This window comes from Oryctolagus cuniculus, chromosome 16, assembly GCF_964237555.1.
Source record: "Oryctolagus cuniculus chromosome 16, mOryCun1.1, whole genome shotgun sequence".
In the NCBI taxonomy this organism is placed as follows: Eukaryota; Metazoa; Chordata; class Mammalia; order Lagomorpha; family Leporidae; genus Oryctolagus; species Oryctolagus cuniculus.
In genome coordinates this window covers 54,172,940-54,195,447 of record NC_091447.1, presented here as the reverse complement: position 1 = coordinate 54,195,447, position 22,508 = coordinate 54,172,940, and positions in this window count along the sequence as shown.

Sequence of the window (22,508 nt, the reverse complement as noted above, 5' to 3'; positions counted from 1 at the left end):
GGCTTGCAGTTCCCTCTCCTCCACATCGCAGGAGCGCTCGTGCCACCGTCCTTGCACTGCCCGTCCTCGTGCCACCGGCCTTGCACTGACCGTCCGTGCGTCTGAACACACACTCCTGCCAGTGATACTCCTGCAGGCGGGACTCTATGCATCTCCCTCACTTTCCCTCCACACTCGAGGACTGTGATGAGCACCCTGGCTCCTGGCTTTTTTCCTTGAAAAACCAGTGTCTATTTTACTGTACCTCCCACAGCAGGAACTGTACTATGTTTAGAATGATTTTTTTTTTGCAATATACACAAACATCATTTTTAAACTCCAGGGTTAGAATGGCACATAGCTATTTCTATGTTTCTAAATGCTGAAAAATTAAAATGGTATCAAAAAAAGTCTCCATTCTCTTTATCTCCTACTCATTCATCACAAAACACTTAACACCTACTCACACATACATGCCACTGGATGTGCATCAAAAATAAGAAATTAATGTGTTTAGGCAGGTGTTACTTTGTAGATAAATTCAAATTAAAAGTAATAGTCAACTAAAAGGAATACCAACTACTCAAATATCATTCAGATAGCTTTTACCTATAAAAAAAGAGAACTTATTCTTAACTTTTAAGTATTCTTTGGCAAGAAAGTGATTTGGCCCTCTGGGAAGTTCAGACTCAAGACCTTCATTTCACTGTCTCATTAGGCCATTGCTCCCCCCCCTCCAAAGCACTAAGACTCTTGGGAAATGATAAGAGTCATACACCTGTCTGTGTCTCTCACCTTCCCTCCCCTGCTGACACAGAACAGAGTTAAGGAAGCAACTACCCAAGACCCAACTGTAGAAGGCACGACATGAGGCCTGTCAAGATTAACGGCATGAGGTAGAGATGTGCCCCTTCCTGGTGTGAGTAATCCATGTGACTAGAACCAAAACCAAGTTGGAGATATTTCCAGACAAATTTTCTATTCAAAGTGTCCAAGAGCTGCGCATTTGGAGTATGCAAATGTTTACTAGTCACCAAACATGACAACAGTCTACCAACATCCCAGATCTAAGACTGGGTTGTCATCATTAACCAAGTCCAGGTTTAAATTCATCTTAAAATAGTCCTATGAAGCAAGCAAGGCAGAGACACTCATCTACACCAACCAAGTTTGTGCAGAAACCCAATGTTTGTACACGAGTACCCTGAACGCCAGCACCAAGTTCACGGTGGGGCAGAGGAAAGCTCCAATCAGTGGAAGGTGCCGTGATGATGAAGGCGTGTGGTGTGGCGGTTAATGATGAAGGCGTGTGGTGTGGCGGTTAATGATGAAGGCGTGTGGTGTGGCGGTTAATGATGAAGGCGTGTGGTGTGATGGTTAATGATGAAGGCGTGTGGTGTGATGGTTAATGATGAAGGCGTGTGGTGTGGCGGTTAATGATGAAGGCGTGTGGTGTGGTGGTTAACGATGAAGGCGTGTGGTGTGGTGGTTAATGATGAAGGCGTGTGGTGTGGTGGTTAATATTCAGAAGGATCTGGAGTGTAGTCCTGCTCTCTAGAGGCTGGCTGCTCCCGCTGGAGATGGCTCTCTATGACCGGAATCCTTCCTTCTTCCTGCTTCACACTGACGCGGGTCATAGCTGTGCAGAACAGCGTAAGCTGAATAGTGTCGTCTCATAACCACAGATGTTCTCAGAATCTTTGTCTTCTCTCCTCAAGTGGCTTATTCCGTTGTTCTTGTCATAAAATGGAAGGAGACTGATTCATGTCTGGTGGGAGTTCTGTCACACAGCCAGTGAGGATGCTGTCCCGGATGCCCACATACATCTCAGGATGCGTGGTCTGAACCCTGGCTACTCTGCTTCTGATCCAGCTTCCTGCTAATGTGCGTCCTGGGAGGCAGAAGATGATGGCTCAAGTACTGGGGTTCCTGCCACCCACGTGGGAGATCAAAATGGAGTTCCTATCCACGTCTTTAGTCTGGCCCAGTCTTGTTTGTTGCAGGCATTTGTGAAGTGAACCGTGGATGGGAGTGCTCTCTTATTCTTTCTGTCTCTGTTTCTCTCTCTCTCTCTCTCTCTCTCTCTCTCTCTCTCTCTCTCGTTCTGTCTTTCAAATGAACATATATAAAAACATAAATATCTGAAAACTAATTCATGGCTGATGAACTTGTTATTAACAGAAGGCTTTCCCTGCCTCAATAACACAATTAAACCACAGGAGGATACCTGAGAAAGTTCGTGGAAAAGTTATACCATAAACTATGCACAGATGTCAGATGTCTTTGACACCAAAATAAACTCATATTTTAATTCCATTTTTCCATCAACTTTTGGAAATGCCTTCCTATTTGCCATAAATAAAGAACTATTTCTCAAGATTAAGCAGCAGTTATTATAAAATATCACTTGGCCAGCACCGAGGCTCTCTAGGCTAATCCTCTGCCTTGTGGCGCCGGTACACCGGGTTCTAGTCTGGGTCGGGGCACCGGATTCTGTCCCGGTTGCCCCTCTTCCAGGCCAGCTCTCTGCTGTGGCCCGGGAGTGCAGTGGAGGATGGCCCAAGTGCTTGGGCCCTGCACCCCATGGGAGACCAGGAGAAGCACCTGGCTCCTGCCATCGGATCAGCGCGGTGCGCCGGCCGCGGCAGCCATTGGAGGGTGAACCAACGGCAAAAAGGAAGACCTTTCTCTCTGTCTCTCTCTCTCTCACTGTCCACTCTGCCTGTCAAAAAAATAAAATAAAATAAAATAAAATATCACTTAACCAATAAGGTATAATTCGGTATTTAATACAGACGGTAATTCTTTTCATTATGCAAAGGTGTATAGCATCATATCTGACTATCAGTAACACCCAGTATTCTGACTCCTTCTACCCATGACCTGACAATTTATGAAGTACTTTGTAAATAAGTCATACATTTTCTGAATTATTGAAAATAAAGAAGTTTAATGAAATTTAAAACATTTATGTTTTCTCTTGAAGACAGGGAAATGCTTTTTCTCTTTAAGTAAATTTTCTGGTAGAGCACTTCAGGAATATAGTTATTCGTCCCACCATATCCACCATCCCAAATAAACTCTTACCCCTCCCAGTCCCCATTCTCAATTAAGATTCATTTTCTTTCTTTTTTTATATTTATTTGACAGAGGTATAAACAGTGAGAGAGAGAGACAGAGTGGAAGGTCTTCTTTCCGTTGGTTCACTCCCCAAATGGCTGCTATGGCCGGCATTGTGCCGATCCAAAGCCAGGAGCCAGGTGCTTCTTCCTGGTCTCCCATGTGGGTGCAGGGGCCCAAGCACTTGGGCCATCCTCCATTGCCCTCCCAGGCTACAGCAGAGAGCTGGACTGGAAGAGAAGCAACCGGGACTAGAACCTGGAGCCCATATGGGATGGGAGGATTAACCAAGTGAGCCATCGCGCCAGCCCCTAAGATTCATTTTCAATTAACTTTGTACACAGAAGAACAACTCTATATTAAGTAAAGATTTCAAAAATTTGCACACACACACACACACACACAAACTGTTTGAGAACAAGTTTTACAGTTAACTCTCATAATAAAATCTCATTGAGGACAGAGGTCCTACATGGGAAGTTAATGCACAGTAACTCCTGTTGTTAATTTAACATTTAACACTGTTATGCATGACACCAGTGACCACCAGAGGCTCTTGACATGAGCTGCCAAGGCTATGGAAGCCTTCTGAATCCACAGTCTCCATTAGTATAATGACAAGGCCATAAGTGGAAGCTCTCTCCTCCCTCTAGAGAAAGAACATCCTTCTTTGATGGCCACTTCTTTCCACTGGGGTCTCACTCACAGAGATCCTTCATGTAGAACATTTCTTGCCACAGTGGCTTGGCTTTCCATGCCTGAAATTCTGTCATGGTGGCTTTACATTCCCACCAACAGTGGATTAGGGTACCTTTTCCCCCACATCCTCGCCAGCATTTGTTGTTTGTTGATTCCTGTATAAGAGCCATTCTAAATGGGATAAGGGTAAAATCTCATTATGGTTTTGAATTGCATTTCCCTGATGGCTAGTGATCCTGAACATTTTTTCATGAGTCTGTTGGCCATTTGGATTTCCTCTTTTGAAAGATGTCTGCTGGGACCAGTGCTGTGGCACAGTGGGTTAACACCCTGGCCTGAAGTGTTGGCATCCCATATGGCTGCTGGTTCGAGACTGGGCTGCTCCATTTCCAATCCAGGTCTCTGCTATGGCCTGGGAAAGCAGTAGACCCAGGTCCCTGGGCCCCTGCATCCATGTGGGAGACCCGGAAGAAGCTTCTGGCTCCTGGCTTTGGATCAGCTCAGTTCCAGCTGCTGCAGCCATCTGGGAAGTGAACCAGCAGATGGAAGACCTCTTTCTCTCTCTCTATCTCTCTCTGCATCTCTTTCTCTCTCTGTGTAACTCTGGCTTTCAAATAAACAATAAATCTTTTTTAAAAAGTTTTCTATGGTGAACTCAGGGCTCCAATTAGAAGTGAGTAGGACCCTGAGTCTTGGGACGCAAATATCTGGGAAAGAATCAAAGACTCAAAGTCTGCCGTCAGCACATGTCCTGGGCCTGTGTGGGCAGAACAAATCCCTTCATCTCACGGAAAAGGGCTGCGCCCCTTACTGCAGAGCGAGCTCCCCGAAACGGTGCCCGGTGAGACATCGCCCAAACTCTCCCCTGTGCTTCCTGGGCCATCACCAGAGTCCAGATTCAGGGGAGCTTGCACGTGGACGTCCACACTCCCCAGAGAGCCTCCAGGCATTTTCTCCCATACATGTGCTCGAGTGCCCAACGCAGCTGAATAATCAGAGACCAGCAGTCACCCCCAGCGCTTCTTGCTGTGTGCTCCCTCTGAGAACAGTGGCAGAGCCATCCAGCCTCAGCCTCAGCAGACCCCAGCCCCACATGGAGACCCCAGGTTCCCTGTGGGTCCCTGCCCTGCACTGCAGCCTGAGGGCTCCCCAGGCAGCACCCTGGGCAATGACCCATTTGTTTTTCCTCCGTCAGTGCACTTGCTAATGACCGGTGTCTGAAACATCTTTACATGTATTTTGTCTGGCTGAAAAGTTCTCTCACAAAACACAGTAAATCTGGACCCCCTACTCCCCTGTGGACAGTAGCAGAAGGCCATGTTGTTTTATTTTTAATTATTTTTTTTGACAGGCAGAGTTAGATAGTGAGACAGAAAGAAAGGTCTTCTTTCCATTGGGTCACCCCTCAAATGGCTGCTACGGCCGGCGCTGTGCCGATCCCAAGCCAGGAGCCAGGTGCTTCTCCTGGTCTCCCATGGGGTGCAGGGCCCAAGCACTTGGGCCATCCTCCACTGCCCTCCCGGGCCACAGCAGAGAGCTGGCCTGGAAGAGGAGCGACCAGTTACTGGTTCACTCCTCGGGTGGCTGCAATAGCTGTGGCTAGGCTGATCCGAAGCCAGGAGCTGGGAGCTTCTTTGAGATCTCCCATGTGGGTGCAGGGACCCAAGTACGTAGGCCATCTTCTGCCCATCTTCCCAGGCCATAGCAGAGAGATGGATTGGAAGTGGAGCAGCCGGGACATGAACCGGCGCCCATATGGGATGCCACAGATGGAGGCTTAGCCCACTACGCCACAGCACCGGCCCCTTCATAAATTTCTGATGGTTGTATTTTTTGTCACCTAAATATTGTTGAATTGTATTCTTACCCCTATTTTTACTGTGCTTCTTTTGCTTAATGTTGTTCCTATTAAATACACAAGGTGACTTTTCTTCTTTAATATTATTCAGTTTCACTTCAACTCGCTTCTGAAAGTAGTCTTTCACTGTTTCTGTAAAATTCTCACACATTTCTATTAAATGCTATTTTATACAATTCACTTGTACTTTCCTTGTTTTAAATTAATTAACTACATTTGATATCGTTTCATCCTTCCTTTCATATCTTACGTTCTTTTACATAAATATACATAAGTATTGCTGGTATCCTCAGATCTGCCAGTCCATATTTATTTTAAAATCTTTTAAAATTATCTATTTATTTGCAAGGGAGAGAGAGAGAGAGAGAACCCTTATGTGCTGATTCACACCCCGAATGCCCACAACAGCCAGGGCCTGGGCCAGGGTTGAAGCTGGGAGCCAGGAACTCAGCCCAGGTCTCCTCAGCTGGTGGCAGGGACCCAGCCACCTGAGCTGTTACCATCGCCTCCCCGGGTCTGCATTAGCAGGACGTCGAGAGCTGAGGGCAGGAGCCAGCGCACGGATTGGAACCAGGGACTCTGATGTAGGACACTGGCTTCCTCACTGCTCAGCCAAGCGTCGGCCCCGGCCGCTCAAATGTAAGGCAGCTTTGTTTGGTGCTACCGTTGTCTCTTCTCGATTCACCTGTGACCCGATTTCTCTGAGTGATGGGGTGTGTATTATTCTGTTTCTGCTGCTTTTGCCCATGATGATGCTTTGGTTTGCTATTCTCCCTTGTATTCATCTCTGTTGTTTGTTAACGCCCTTTCAGAGTTTTCTTTTTGTGTATAAAATCTCATGAGAGTCGTTACCTGACAGTGGGACTTTCTCCCCTGGGAGGTTTGATTTTGTCTCTGTCACTTTACCAACCTCTTTTTCCATGGATTTCCCTTTTCTTGGCAATTCTGGCATCAAGGAATGGTGTAAGTTTCGACACCTCTACATGTTTAGGGCAGTTTCCCGTCCGTGTTATTTTATGATTATTGCTTTTCGTCCCTGCTCAGGACTTGAGCATGGAGACGCTCCATGAGCACTCCCTGGGAGAGAGAGAATCAGTGCGGGAGTCCTCCCTCCCGGGGGGACACAGGAGTCCTCCCTCCCAGAGGGGGCAGCCCCTTGAGAGCTGGGCCTATGTCTGAGCTGGTTTCCTGCTCCACACACTAATCAGTGCCACTCCTGGTTTACTCACTGCTGTGGCCTCTGGCTGTCTTTTTTTAAAAAAGATTTATTTATTTATTTGAAACTCAGAGTTATACAGAGAGAGGAGAGGCAGAGAGAACGAGATCTTCCATCCGCTGGTTCACTCCCCAAATGGCCGCAATGGCTGGAGCTGCGCCAATCCGAAGCCAGGAGCCAGGAGCTTCTTCCAGGTCTCCCACATGGGTGCAGGGGCCCAAGGACTTGGGTCGTCTTCTAGTGCTTTCCCAGGCCACAGCAGAGAGCTGGACGGGAAGTGGAGCAGCCAGGTCTCGAACCAGCGCCCATATGGGATGCCGGCGCTTCAGGCCAGCGTGTTAACCCACTGCGCCTCAGTGCCGGCCCCTGCATGTCTTCTACTATTTCTAGACCCACACTGATTTTTGTTGCATCTTCAGATTGAGTAGAATCCCAGGAAGCAAGTTCAGCCTGCCATCCTGTGGTGATGCTCCACCTGCACGGCCACTGCTCAGTGCAGTGGGGGAGGCGTGGGCAGCGTGTCGAAGCTGGAACACCTCGATCTCCGTGTCGAGCTGCGGTGTCCAGAGCCGGGGAGAAGGGTAGGGGGTGCAGACGGAGGGCGTTTGGATAGCAGAGGTCACGTCAGAGTTAGACAGGAGTCAGCTCCCAGAGCCATGCAGCGCAGGGGGGTCACTGGCGTCTGCGATCATCTGGTGTGTATTTCTGAGCAGATGGCAGAGATGAGATAAGGGCAGAGCAGGGAAAATGTCACCGGATCCGACCAGTGCAGGCATCGTCTACACAGGCGGTGAAAAGCTGCACTCTGCTCCCTAAATGTGTGCAATTATTGTTCACCAAAAATCTGTATGGGGCCAGTGCCGTGGCATGGCAGGTAGGGCTGCCACCTGTAATGCTGGCATCCCATATGGGTCCCAGCTGCTCCACTTCTGATCCAGCTCCCTGCTGTGGCCTGGGAAAGCAGTAGAGGATGGCCCAAGTGCCTGGGCTCCTGCACCCGCATGGGAGACCTGGAGGAAGCTCCTGGCTCCTGGCTCCTGGCTTTGGATAGGCCCAGCTCTGGCTGTTGTGTCTGTTAAGGGAGTGAACCAGCAAATGGAAGACCTCTCTCTCTCTCTCTCTCTCTCTGCCTCTGCCTCTGCCTCTCTGTAACTACCTTTCAGGTAAATATATGAATCCTTAAAAACAAAACTTTACAGTCTTGAAAAATAAATGAAAGGCAAATAAAATCAACATATTGGACATCAAAAGAATTGCTGAAAATTAGTAAAATTAGGGCTTGGGCAATAAAATTTGTGATCAAAATTCATCACTGTAGGAGCAATAAGAAAAGCTAATTTCTTTTTTAAAGATTTATTTATTTATTTGAAAGGCAGAGTTACAGAGGGAGAGAGAGAGAGAGAGAGAGACAGCTCTTCTATCCACTGGTTCACTCCCCAAATGGCTGCAACAGTCATGGCTGGGCCAGGCTGAAGCCAGGAGCCAGGAGCTTCATCTGAGCCTCCCACATGGGTGCAGGGGCCCAAGCACTTGGACCGTCCTCTGCTGCTTTCCCAGTAGCAGGGAGCTGGAACAGAACTGGAGCAGCAGGGACTCAAATCAAGTGTTGCAGGAGATAGCCTAGCCCCTTGTGCCACAACACCAGCCCCATAAAGCAGCCACACACCAGGAATTTAGGCTGTGTGTTACCCGACTGGCCTAAGGATGACTGTTAAAACTGCAGCCCCAGCCGGCGCTGCAGCTCACTATGCTAATCCTCTGCCTTGCAGCACCGGCACACCGGGTTCTAGTCCCGGTCGGGGCGCCGGATTCTGTCCCGGTTGCCCCTCTTCCAGGCCAGCTCTCTGCTGTGGCCAGGGAGTGCAGTGGAGGATGGCCCAAGTCCTTGGGCCCTGCACCCCATGGGAGACCAGGAGAAGCACCTGGCTCCTGCCATCGGATCAGCGCGGTGCGCCAGCCGCAGTGCGCCGGCCGCGGCGGCCATTGGAGGGTGACCTTTCTCTCTGTCTCTCTCTCTCACTGTCCACTCTGCCTGTCAAAAACAAAACAAAACAAACAAACAAAAAAACTGCAGCCCCTTGCACACCACAATTCACATTTTCTTATTTCAGGAAACTTCTAAGTGGGCTGTAAGTAAAAGAGAAAAATCCAACAAAAGGATAGAAGTGAGTGACACAAACTTGTTCCCCCAGGACCCTCATGATATATTTTTGGACTGTGTATTCCACTTGGAGTTACATTATGAAACGAAACACCTGCGGTATCTCATGGCTTCCATCTATAATCAGAAAAAACTGTTGTAGAAAGTCACATAAATTCTGTCTGTGAGTGTGTAAAATTTCATTAGCTAAGATTTGGTCTGGGAATAAAACAAAGTCTTGCCCATAAATGCAATATGCTTGAAATGAATCCTCCTGACAATGACATAAATCAACTATTAATTATATTAATGCAGTTGGTGACACCATCCCATTATTAAAGAATGAACACTGTTTGCAAAAATTTATTTTCATAATTTATAAATACAGCTGTTGCGGATTTTTTCAACGTTTACCAGGTTGAAAACTATAAACGCATCTTTCACTGCTCGGTCCTTAGGCACAGAGGTCCATGTCCACTCTGCTCTTTCAGCATCCTGCAGCCAGAGGGGTCTGGCATGAGCCTCAGACAGCCCTCTCTAGTTCAGTAATGCTCTCTTTCCCACAGCGGCGCTGACTCCGAGTGACAGGGGCGCAACCCAGGTGACTAGTGCACTGCGATCTAAACAAACCACTTACTTCTGATTTTTTTTAAAGACAGAGAAACTTAAATTATGTGATTTCAATAAAACCACTAGACCAGTAACAAAAGGGTTAGATTGGATTTGGCGCTATAAAATAGTCATTTTTTATGATTCAGTGTCTCTAAATTCTGGTCTGCCACGTCGTCCTAGCTTAGTCTTCAGTTGGGGTCCGTGAGGACTCACACTGGTAATTAGTCATCTGACGCCCGCTGTAGAAGACAATCGCATCCCCAAGGGAGTCGACAAGCCAAGGAAGATTATGTTAACTCTCCCTGGAGTCGCAGTGAAAGGCAGCAGAGGAAGCTTTAATTAATAAATAAATATATGATGCCACAAGGGTTCTACTCACCTGCTATCACTAATCCTGTGAATTCGTGACATAATTATGCTTTGCTTTATTAAATGAAAATGAAACAGACCCAGAGATATCAGAAAATAATTTCAAGTTTAAATAGAAAGACTTAACTGAGGCAAGTCATTCCTGAGTTTAAAACTGATTGCTTTCTCTAATATTATTTCCCGAGAAAGACTACAAATATGTAGAAATACATAGAAAGAGTACACATTTCTCTGTGGAGTAAATTTCTATTCTCCAAAATAGAGTGCCTAGTGCCTAGTGTGTGGTCACTAACAGTTTCCTGTCTAAGAACAGCTGAGGGACCCAGAGCAGTAAGAGCTGGGCTTTGTTGACGTTCGATTTCGCTCACGCGTGCCAGCCTTGCACCTGCTGACTCTGTGAGACAGATAATGATGTTGTATTCTTTTTTGAAAAAAAATGAAGAGTTGAAGGCTATCAACAGGCTGCGAAAGGAACTCAGGAAGTCTGCTTTTGGTCTGAGTCAGTGATCTTACACACAGCACTGTCATATGCTCACAAATATGTTCCACTTAAATGTTTCATAAAGAGCCGGTGCTGTGGCACAGTGGGCTAAGCCTCCGCCTGTGGTGCTGGCATCCCATATGGTCACAGGTTCTAGTCCCGGCTGCTCCTCTTCTGATCCAACTCTCTACTATGGCCTGGGAAGGCAGTGGAAGATGGCCCAAGTGCTTGGGCCCCTACACCTGCATGAGAGATCTGGAGGAAGCTCCTGGCTCCTGGCTTCAAATCAGCCCAGCTCCAGCGGTTGTGGCCATTTGGGGAGTGAACCAGCGGATGGAAGACCTTTCTCTCTCTTTCCCTCTCTCTGTAACTCTACCTCTCAAATAAATAAATAAAATCTTTTTAAAAAATCATAAAGAGATTCGAATCTTAAATTGATTGTAGGGGCATCCCAGAGGAATAACTGAATGCTTATCCACACAACTGAAGGAGCGGCACACGGACCCGGTCCTACCAAAGGCATGGTTCCACTTTTACCCTGCAGAGAAATGCTGAGAAAAGAGTCCTACATTAGGGAAAAGTCTGTCAGCAAGGAGGAGCCAGACAGGGTATTGGGGCAGGGCTTGGGGCAGCTCACCTCTGTAAAAGAAACACAAAGGAGAAAGGAGGCCCAGGTAACATACAGGGCAGTCCTCGCTTCCCGCTCACATAATCGGCTCTAAGGTTTGTGCAATCGTTTTTCTTTGCTCGCGCCTCGTATCCTAGAGACACGATCTTGGACAAGCAGTGGCCAGTGACGCAGGTCCCAGCCAGTTCAGGCAAAGGACAGTTACCACTTGTTTATGGAAGCCCAATCAGCAAGTGAACTACTTCCCCAGAGCTGCAAGCAAAAGCAAGGGCGTCCAGCACTTGTGGCAACCCAAGGGCATGGAAGAAAATCCAGGGTGTGAAAGAGGGAGAAGCAAACCCAGGGCTGGACATAAGGAAGCAGGAGAGGAAGACAGTGTCACACATCCCCGGAGATCCCAGTGAGAATCACACCGGAGAAACAGCACCTGTGAAGTTACGGGACAATCAGAAAGCCAGTAGGATGCTCTGGACGCTGGAAACACAGTCTCTAAATTAGGTAAAATTTAAAAAAAAACACACAACAAACACTGGTAAATGTGAAATGACTCTACCTGGAAAAGTTTTTAAAAATTCACACAAAAATTAGAAATAATGATGGGGGCGGGGAATAATGTTAAGACAGGAAGAAGAGCTTGAAGAAATCCAACACTTGATCCAGAAGAGAACTTAAGAAAGATGTGATTTAAAAAATAATCTAAAAAAAATTCCAGGCTGAGAAAAGTTTTTTTTATTTGTATGTAATCACCTGCTTATCTGTGAATGCTCCCTTTTACTGAGTACCTAACTTTCAAATATACTTTGGGACGTTTTGTTTAAAATATGGAATAGAAGTAAGCGTGCCAAGGAGATCAGCGTGGGATATCTTACACATTAAAACAAGAAACTGGATGGAGCTCCACGCTCTGTCCTTCAAAGAGGTTTTGAGTCTGGCCCTTTTGACAAAACCTTTGGCCTTAAGCATATCCTTTACCTATAATACCGAGAAGGGTTATTTCCCCAGTGAGATCACAAAACACAGGGTGCAACTGCTAACCCTGCGATGCTTTTCTGGTGCTTTGGGTGGGAACAGAGCTCTGCTCCGTGATTCCATCCGTGCTGTGGTCCTGACACAGTGTGAACAAGCCAGTTCCCACCTGCAGCAGAACGACCAAATTCCTGTTTGGAATTCAGATGGAAAACATCCATCTATCCAAGTGCAGATGTTTAAATTTAACTTGTGAGATTACTTCAAAATGTTTGTGAGGAAATGGAGTTAAAAATTAGCTTTATTTTGATGCCAAAAAAGTTGAAATTCATGCATCATTTTGTATACATATTTTCCATAAACTTTTTGAAGGACTCATGTTTAGACAGAAAAACTTGTCCTAAAGCATAGATATTTTATAATACAGCCATATAATATAAGTTATGGGCTACATGAGACCATCAGCTCCTGATAGGTGCATAGCCCAGGCATGGGCTATGTACCCTACTAGGTACGTGATGCTAGTTATCATATGACAAATCTGCCAATAGAGGAAGAATAAGGTAATCAGATATTCCAGCTCCTATGACCCACAAAAGGCCATACCAGCCGGCGCCACAGCTCAGTAGGCTAATCCTCTGCCTTGCAGCACCAGCACTCCGGGTTCTGGTCCCGGTTGAGGCGCTGGATTCTGTCCCGGTTGCCCCTCTTCCAGGCCAGCTCTCTGCTGTGGCCCGGGAGTGCAGTGGAGGATGGCCCAAGTGCTTGGGCCCTGCACCCCATGGGAGACCAGGAGAAGCACCTGGCTCCTGGCTTCAGATCAGCACAGCACACCGGCCGCGGTGGCCATTGGGGGGTGAACCAACGGCAAAGGAAGACCTTTCTCTCTCTCTCTCTCTCTCTCTCTCACTGTCCACTCTGCCTGCCAAAAAAAATTTTTTTTTAAATTTAAAAAAAAAAGTCCATGCCTGGGCCAAGAGAGAAATCAGGAGAAACAAATCCCATCCTACTCCACGGGACATGTTGACAGAGCGGCTCAGACGCGTACTCTGAACCAACAGCTCTCTAGCTCTGAGGAACCCTCCTGGTGGTGCTGCGCACCGATGGCCCTGGGCCTGATGTTACAGTTCTCAGGGTGTGCGAGGGAGCCTTCCAAGAGTCTCCCGAGGTTAGCCAGAGCCCCTGCTGAGCCTCCGCATGTGGGTCCCACCCTGTTGAGTACTAAATGCCAGGGGGAAGGATGTAGAAAAACACAACCAAGACACAGGTCTGCCCTCTTCCATCAGGAATGCGGAAGGGGTAGAAAGTGCTGTTAGCATTTGAATTTGGCAGCAAAGTATAAAGGCAGGACCATCTCTACCTGTGAAAGGTTCTATCCCAGCTTCTTTTATGAGACTTTATACTTAAAGTCAATACCTCTTTTTTCTAAAGTTCAGTGCAGAATGTATCAAAAATATGTAAGCACCAGTTGGAACACATTATTTTAATTATCTTGCATAAATGGTAAGGCCATGTTTTAGGCTGATTAAAATAAATATTCAGTTTGTCTGAATATCTGCGAAGTACAGAGCCTGCAGAGTTTGAAAAGAACACTGGGCCACCTCCGTTTGAAAGGCTTTTAAAATTCCATGTTTTCAGTGCATCTACGCGTTGGTGTAGTTATTGTTTGGAACACAAATGATAAGATAAAAAACCATTTGGCCTGCATTTCTACCTGGCCAAAGGGGAAGCACCACCAGGACAAGAGACCCTGAAGGGTGTGCGAGTGCAGAGGTGAACAGTTCACTGGGGAAAGTCCACGCTACTTAGAAACCACCTCGTAGCACGGTTGCTGGCTAACCCACAGGAAATCCATTGAATCCAGCAAAAGGTCCAGAGTAGTTACTCCTGGTGACTGATCCACTGGTGCTTTGTGTGGTCTGTGACATGGACATGCCAAAGTAGGAGACTTGAATTACTGCCCACAGCTCTTGTAGGGCCCTCCACGATGCACACAGAAATGGACGGGGAAACTCAAGAGAGTAGACTTCTGGGTGAGATGAGCTAGTCAAACCATTGATGCCCTAAGCATGTTTATAATCCAATACTTTCACCTTTAAGCCACATGGAATGTGCTGGGAATAGGTGTGGTGGCCATATATTCCACATGGATAGGCAGAACCTTGTCCTGCCAGCAGGGAGCCCTGGTGACTGCTGACACCCCGATGTACATCTTTGTAAAGGAGAGAACCCACCACAGGGAGGAGGCTATCAGACAATGGAAATCAATGCAGTCATTGGGGTATTCAGAAGTTCACCTTCTATGTTTAAGACAGAACAAATAATCAAAGATTCAGTGAGCTCACTAAGCCAGCTACAACAGGAGACCTTAGTACTTGACAATTATCCAGCTAAATATTTATTTCTTCTAAGCTACATTTATTTTCAGTGTCTTCTTTTCTCTTTCCAAGTAGAGCGCATCAGAAAATCATATTCGAGGAATGAGGTAATTCTGCTCGGAGGGCTTATGATTTGTGGCAAGGCTGCTGATTGAATAACCGTTATGTAATCCTGCTCTAAACTAAATCTTCCAAAGCAATCCCATTGTGTATTTTATGGAAGGCATCAAGATTTAGCACTGCTTGCTCTCAGACCTGAAAAACCGGAGATCATTGATTAGCGCGTTTACAGAGCTGAGCTCCAGGGTGTCAGACAGGGAGGATGCCGTCTCCCGGCTCCTGCGGCTGCTTCCCTTGCTGTCACTCCCTCTCCTCTCACCTCCCGTCTGGTACCGAGCACTGTGATTCTCTCATGTCCCAGCTCCCCAAGCTGCTTTGCTAAAATAGAGCTTACTTTCTGTTACCCACTTTGCCTGCTTTTCTCTTCTTGACTCCTGGTTTTCTCTTACCAGCACTGAAGCTTTTCAGCAGGATTCTGGGGATGTTTCGCAGATTTCCATTTTTCAGACTACACACAAAACAGGCTGCTTGACTTTCACCAAGAAGGCTACCTCATGGGTGGTATCTGCAGCATATCTGTAAACCTGTAACAGAAACCCCACACTCACCAATCATTCCTATTTCAAGCAGTCTTCTACGAAACACCAGGAAAAAAATTCAAGCCAAGAGCCCTGATGATGGAGAGGAGTCAGAAGTTATATACTCCAGGCTTGGGCCTTTAACCCAGTGGTGAACACGCCCCTGTCAGAGGGCCTGCGTTTGATTTCCGGCTCTGGCTGCTGACCCCAGCTTCCTGCCAATGCAGCGCGCACAGGCAGCAGTCATTGGCTTTCCGTCACTCACGTGGGAAACCTGGGTTGTGTTCCAACTTCTGCTCTGTTCCTGGCCCACACCAGGCTGTTGTGAGCATTTGAGGAGTGGATCAAGGTATGGGAGATCCCTTTCTCTCTCTCTCTCCCTCCCTCTAAAGTAAAATAAAAGCTAGATATTTTAATAATCTATTTCTTCTTATTTCTCAAGCTTTACTCTTACATAATGCGCAATCTATAGAAAGCTGCAAATATGAATGAGGTTTTCAAATACCTGTTCTCAGAATCCACAATGAAGAAGTTATTGCTCTATTTTACAGACAAGAAATCGCAATTTCCGGAATTAGACAACGGGAGTTTTATAATTTTTCTTTGCCTGAAAGTGTGTTTGGTTATGGTGTCTTCACTTAGTGTGGTCTACAGTGTGATGACCTGTTTTCTACTCCTTCTCATTAAAATGTACACTTTATTTTAATTCTTACTTACCTATCTCCAACTGCTAATTATAAACCTACCTGGGTGTGCTGTGAAGCTGTTGAGAAGTAAGTCACTGAGGTTTGTGGATGGAATGTGGTACCCAAGTCATTTTGATTTAAAAGGTTGTAATGAATACAAAGGAGTTGAAAAAAGAAAAGAAAAAAAATACAGTCAAATCAACTAATCTGATACAACTTTCAATGCATCTCTGCAGTGTCTGTTTAAAGGACCCAAGAGTCATGTTTGACATCATCCTGAGTCACCTCCGCTGCTTCTGCAGACTGAATCCCTGTCTCACCTCCAGGCCCCCGCGAGAGGTGCTCTCCCACCCCCAGGTGCTCTTGTGTCCTGAATTCACTCCAGGCGTCTTACCCGTGCCCAGTGCAGACCTGGAATACCAATACAAGGAGGACCATGGGAAGTGCTTAGCGACAGCAGCACCGTTGTGCAGGGAGATGCACAGGGAAGCGTGGGTCACGTCAGGCACTCGGTGGGAGGAGGGGTTCTCGTGTCCCTGTTGACCCTTACACATCAGCATCCCTTGGTCCTCAGTTATATTCCTCACAGGATGAAATAAAACCTGAGTTTCTGGCCCCAAACTTGTTGGATTATAATTTGTAAAAGTTGTCCGAATTATAAATTATGAATTTTAATTAACTTTGTGCCATTTGTTTCTTAAAAGTTTATGCAAAGTTATTCCAAAGAGTTCATGGGAAGTGGAATTAAATGATGTTTATTTTTGTACCAAAATATTTGAAATCCATACACATATTTTTCAGAATATGCATTTTCCACAAACTTTCTGAAGACTTCTTATGTGCATGGATTTAAAACATTTTTACACCAAAATGAACTTACCTTTTAATTTCATTTTTCCACAAGCTTTCTGAAGTACCCTCATGGTCTTTTAAGACTGCTTCTACATGGTTAATTAGGTTCCTCCAGCTTGCTCTTCTTTCTTGATTGTTGATTGCTCTATTATAGATCTGGCGTGAGAAACTGAAGACACACAGCCTGTCACCTAACTCCATCCATTTACAGTCATTTGCTAGGAAGACCACCAGTTAGGACATCGGCTCACTCATCGTTTGCTGAGGACATCACCCTGGCGTCATCCATCTTTTCACTTCCTGAAATCTCTACTGAAAAATAGACACAAAATGTTATGATAACTATTCTTAAATGAACTTTTGTGGAGCAAATTTATTCCCTTTAGTTTTTGAACATTTTATCTTAACTGAAACTTGTTTTTCCATAATTGTAAATGTATTTCCTATGCAGCTATACCAACCAATAATAAATGGGGACTTAATTTCTAAAGTGTGTTACAAAGGAATACAAAAGCCTCTGATATCAGGTCAATGAATCTTGGAACTTCTGCTTTGTTGTTAGAAACCAACCTGACCAGGGCTGGCGCCGTGGCTCACTTGGCTAATCCTCCACCTGTGGTGCCAGCATCCCCATATGGGCTCCAGATTCTAGTCCTGGTTGCTTCTCTTCCAGGCCAGCTCTCTGCTGTGGCCTGGGAGGGCAGTGGAGGATGGCCCAAGCGCTTGGGCACCTGCACCCACATGGGAGACTAGGAAGAAGTACCTGGCTCCTGGCTTTGGATGGGCACAGTGCAGGCCATAGCAGCCATTTGTGGAGTGAACCAATGGAAGGAAGACCTTTCTCTCTGTCACTGTCCAACTCTACCTGTCAAATAAGTAAAAAAACATCTGAGCAGACATGATGTACATTCTGAAAGCAAAGGATCCCTTCTACTTTTTTCCTTTGGACCTGTCCTGGCTTATATAGTGTCTAATGTTTTCAGCAGAGTGTTGCTATTATAAAAGATGCAAGAAATTTATTACTTTTCTGTAACAATTTATATGTATTTATTCCTTAATTCATTTTTTTAACCTTTATCTGACAAGGGTTATTGAGTACAGCTTATACCTCTGTGAAGCCAGGACAAAATCTAACTAATCTTTTATAAGATCCCACATTAAAATGCAATATAACCAGACAGTAGAATGTATTAACACACCTCAGAGAGTTTTCAATTTGTCATATCTTTCAAGCAGTTGGGAAGATGTGTATTCAAGAAGTGATTTATTTCCTGGGAGGGAACAAAATCACTCAACAAAAAAAATGGAATTAATTATTTCTACCCAATTAAAAACGGTCAATACTTACGTAACAACATGTTAAACTGTGGCAAAACTAGGGAGCTCTATGGACAAGCAGAAATGGAGCCCAGACAAAATTGGGATAGTGATATGAACCTTAAGACAATGACTCCTGCTGATAACTTGTAAGGAAGACTAGCCTCAGCTCTGAACCACATTCCAGATCGGTAACTGGGGTGGGTCTGTTGTCAATTACTGTTATCTTCGTGTGTATTCATGTCATCTGTTATGGACTGGCAGGGCAAGGGTCTACGCAGACAGAGAAACAACCATGTCCCATGAAAATGCTGAAGCCATATATGTAAATAGGAGTAGAAATTTGAATATGGATATTTGTTTTAGATAAATGGATGCTATGCATTGCACAAGCTGCCATAAATCACTCAGGTTCCCCCAAAGTCACTCACCAAACAGCCTAGAAATTGTGTGATGCTGTCTTCCTTGTGTGCCTCTGGCCTCCCAAGGGGCCCAGTTGGTTGGTTGGAGGTGGAGGCCTGTGGCCTTGGGGGCATCACAGGTTCTTTCGACTCACATATCCTCTCACACTGTTTTGATGCCCTGTGAAGCTCGTGGCTGCCCGTGATGTGACTTCCTGGAGATCTGCTGTAACATGCTGTGGGCACTGGCTTTCATCCCCTTCTGTGTTCTGCCTGGTTTTCAGAGGCTTTTGAGAGGTTTAAAATTAATTCTGCTCCAACAAACCTCAGTAGATCACTATAAAATTGAAACTGTGCGATGTATGTCCTCTGTTGTCAATGGAATTTAATTAGAAATCAGCAACAGAAAGGAATTTCAAGAATTCCAACTGGGGCCGGTGCTGTGGTGCAGCGGGTTAACGCCCCAGCGTGAAGCGCCAGCATCCCATATGGGCGCCAGTTCTAGTCCCAGCTGCTCCTCTTCTGATCCAGCTCTCAGCTATGGCCTGGAAAAGCATAGAAGATGGCCCAAGTCCTTGGGCTCCTGCACCCACATGGGAGACCTGGAAGAAGCTCCTGGCTCCTGTATTCAGATGGTGCAGCTCCAGCCATTGCGGCCATCTGGGGAGTGAACCATCGGATGGAAGATCTCTCTCTCTGTCTCTACCTCTCTCTGTAACTCTGTCTTTTAAATAAATAAAATAAATCTTAAAAAAAGGATTCCAAGATACCTGAAAATTAAAGAATACACTCCTTATAACTGCTGGCTGAGAAAAAAAAACTCATAAGGGAAATTATCATGCACATTCAGATGAGTGAAAACAAAAGGCAGCACACCAAGAACATGGGACGCTCTGAAAGCTGTGTGAGAGGGAAGCGGGAGAAGGATTTTTTGTAAATACTTGCATTTTAAAAGGACAGCATCTAAATTAATAACATAAACTTCCTCCTTCAGATGCCAAGAAGACCCCAGAGAACAAAGGGAAGGGAATAAAGGTTGGCAAGAATGAAATTCTCAGAATAGTAAAACAGTCCTGAGGAAGCAGCAGGTGGCAGGAATTAAAATTCCAATGTGGAATATCACATCAAGTTATACAAATCAAAGCCATGTGATAGTAGTCCGAGGATAGATTCACATATCAATAGAATGAAAATCAGATTCCAAATGATCACAAGCGTTTTGATGTTTCAGATTCAGATCATTGACAAGTTGCTCTCTAACTAAAGCGGGGGGCCAGCATCGTGGAGCAGCAGGCTCAGCTACTGCTTAGGATGTGGACACCCCACGTGGGAGTGCCAGTTGGAGTCTTGACTGCCCTGTGTTCAATCCAGCTCCATGCTAACGTGCCTGGGAGAGCAGTGAAAGATGGTCCAAGGACTTGGGGCCCCGCCACCCAATGGGGAGACCTGGGTAGAGTACCAGGCTCCTGACTTTGCCTAGCCCAGACACAGCAAAACTAAAGTAAAGAACAGTAAAGCAGGAAATCCACACCCACACCCACATACACACACACAGCCACATGTCTAAGAGTGATATAGGAAAGGGCTGCTTCATGAGCAAGAAGAGGCCCCAGTGAGAGCCACGTGAGATTCCACTACACGTTCACCAGGTGGTCAAAGTGGAAAGGCTGGGCTGTGCCAGATGCCGGGAGGACAGGAGAGGCTGGAGTCCCGGGCACCGGGGTCACCCAGTTTGGAGGACCCGTGATGCATCCCCTCACAGAGCTGTGCGTGTGGACCCTGCCTGCATGTCTAGTCTCACACTGAGCCAACACGAAAAACAGGCTCAGAAAACGCTTCCACGTTGCCTTCTTAGTTTTGTAAGACAGAACCCAAGGTCAATTTTACCCTGATGGTCTGCTGAGCACACAGACCCTCAGCTATAGAAAGACACTAAGAGCAATAAAAGGCCTGTTTGTTCTGGAAAGATCAAAGCCTCAAAAGCTGTTACTCTAGGGCTGAAACTCCTCTGCAAGACCGTGTGTGAGAGGAAAAGCTGTAGCACAGAACAGGGGTCTCCCGTGACTTGTCGGATACCCCCAGTCCACCCACAGGAAGAAAGGAGCCTGCCTCTGCCCGTTTCCTGGGGACAAAACACTTTAGCTCTGCATCCGTTCTGAGCAGAAGGACTGGGGTTGGGGGGGAGCTGCTGTCTCCAGGGTAGGCTGATGGCCGTGGGTGCCAGAAACACTTGAACAGGCCTCCTGCTGTGCCCATCCTGCCTGCTTCCTGGGGTCCCTGAGGACGGAGCCTGCAGCGCTGGGTTAGCCCGCCCTTCATCAAAGTCGCCTTCCCCCTGGCGTTGGATCCCCAAGTCCCACTCCTGTCTGCCGTCCAGGATGAGCACCACTGCCTTTGTAGCGAAGCTCTTGTCCCTTGTTGTCTTGCATACAGTGACCACTCGAAGGGGAGAGAGGACTGGGGATAGAGGGAGAGCTTCCATCCACTGGTTCACTGCCCAAAGTGCTGTGATGTCCGGGGCTGGGCCAGGCTCAAGTCAGCAGCCAGGAGCTTCGTCCGGGTCTCCTACGTGGGTGCAGGGCCTGAGCACTTGGGCCATCCTCTGCTGTGCTCCAGGGCACAATAGCAAGGAGCTGGATTGGAAGTGGAGCATCTGGGACATGAGCTGGTACCCATATGGGATGCCAGTGTTGCAGGCAGCTGGTTAACTCACTGTGCTACAATGTTGGCCCCATGATTTTGTTTTTTAAAGCATTTTATTGAAATCTTGTGTACATACCAAGAAATGTGAATAAATGTATAAATAAATGAGTTATTTTGTTGTGTAGCCACGTTCATAACCAACACCCAAATTAAGAACAAAGCATTACTAGTAGGGCAGTTAAAGTGTACAGAAGTGCATCACTGAGGTCTGAGCACTCGTGCTGCCACAGAACTGTCCAGGCTTCCCTAAGTACAGCCTTCTGCAGGGTAATTTGTTAACACCTTCCCAAACTTAAAAAAAGTATATATTTCGGGACAAGTAAAAAAAATTACCTCTAGGAGTGTATTATGTCTCTTATGGCTATACTCCCAAACTACGTGCCAGCCATCAATCCATCCATCCAATAACAATGGGCTTAATTAAAATGTTTATCAAGAGGAGACTGGTTATAAAATTAGATTGTGTTCCTCTAACGGAACAGTTGATGGCCTACTAAAGTAGATTTCTATGTCATGACATGAACATATATCCATAACGTGTATTTTAAGACAAAAGAAAGATCGGAACACAATGCCTCCTGTGGTATCTTCTTATCCCTGACCCTGTAGGTGGGAGCAGCGGGAAAAAGAGAAGAGCCGTGCGTGTGTGAGAAGCAGCAGTGCAAGTTCATGTATTTCGGTTGCTTTTTAAGAAAGGAATGCAAGCGTCAAATAATCAGCTTTGGGATCCTGGAGAAGGTGGGAGGCGAGGAGCCCTCTCCTTGAATTTTCTGCTTTTCTGCACAATTGATGCTTCTGTTTTATGTCTGTCACTTATGACGGCCCACAAAATTATCCAGGTGTAGGTACCATGTGTGGAGTTTTGTTTCATCTTTACTTCTTGGTACCAGAAACACTACTAAGTAGTGAAACCGCTGCTGCACACAGCGCCTTGTAGCTGACTCTGACGTCACACAGGAGTGACTGCTGCCCTGGGTGGAGGCGGATGTGCAGGTGCCAAAGGCGCTGGCCCTGGGATGGCCTCTCCGGGCTTCCCCGGCACCCTGTCTCCCACACGCTGCAGTCTCATTCTCCCTCTACCCTGCCAAGGGGCTACTTGTACAGGCGTCTTATTCTCTTGTCACCCAGCAAGGACCTGGCACCTACAGAGCTGTATTTAATGAGGCATTGCACGGATTCACGGAGTGGCTCTGTTCTCACCATCTTTAACTTCCCACATGGGGAGAATCCTGTTGAAGACACTTTGGCCGTGACAAAGCCACACTTTCTTGGCAGGTGTTTATTTCCTGAACTCAGATGTCTAGATATCATGCAGTACCCAGGAGAAGAGCTTGGTACATCTTTTATATGAATGAATGCCATTCGTGTGCTCGATCAGTCATGGGTTTAATTTAAAGTGGGGCATAATACTCGAGTTAAGTTACTGCTGGGGGAGTTCACGGAAGAGCCAGCTCCTGTGTGTTCC